Genomic DNA, 331 nt, shown 5'->3' with positions numbered 1-331 from the left:
AGGCACAGCATGAGTAGTGAGTGATTCTATCTGATGCACTGCTAGCTGAGCGGGCCCTCCCTCTGGGCAGTTCAGCCTTGCCTGACTAGGAAGAGAGGGAAGAGTTTGTGTTCTGTGCGTGCGTGCGTGCGTGCGTGCGTGCGCGTGCGTGTCGGGAGGGGAGACATTGTTCCTTGACGTCACCCCTCAGCCCAGCCTGCCGCTGCTCTCAAACACGTCTTTGTTATTCTTCCACCGGAGACCGGCTATCCGCAAAACATGGAGCCCTGCCTGCAGACGTGCTGGAGCGGGGAGCAGGTTACAGAAGTTCACACACGTGTGGGAAGTTGAG

This window comes from Etheostoma spectabile, chromosome 17 (genome assembly GCF_008692095.1).
Source record: "Etheostoma spectabile isolate EspeVRDwgs_2016 chromosome 17, UIUC_Espe_1.0, whole genome shotgun sequence".
Lineage (NCBI taxonomy): Eukaryota > Metazoa > Chordata > Actinopteri > Perciformes > Percidae > Etheostoma > Etheostoma spectabile.
Note: the sequence above shows the minus strand (reverse complement) of the source record.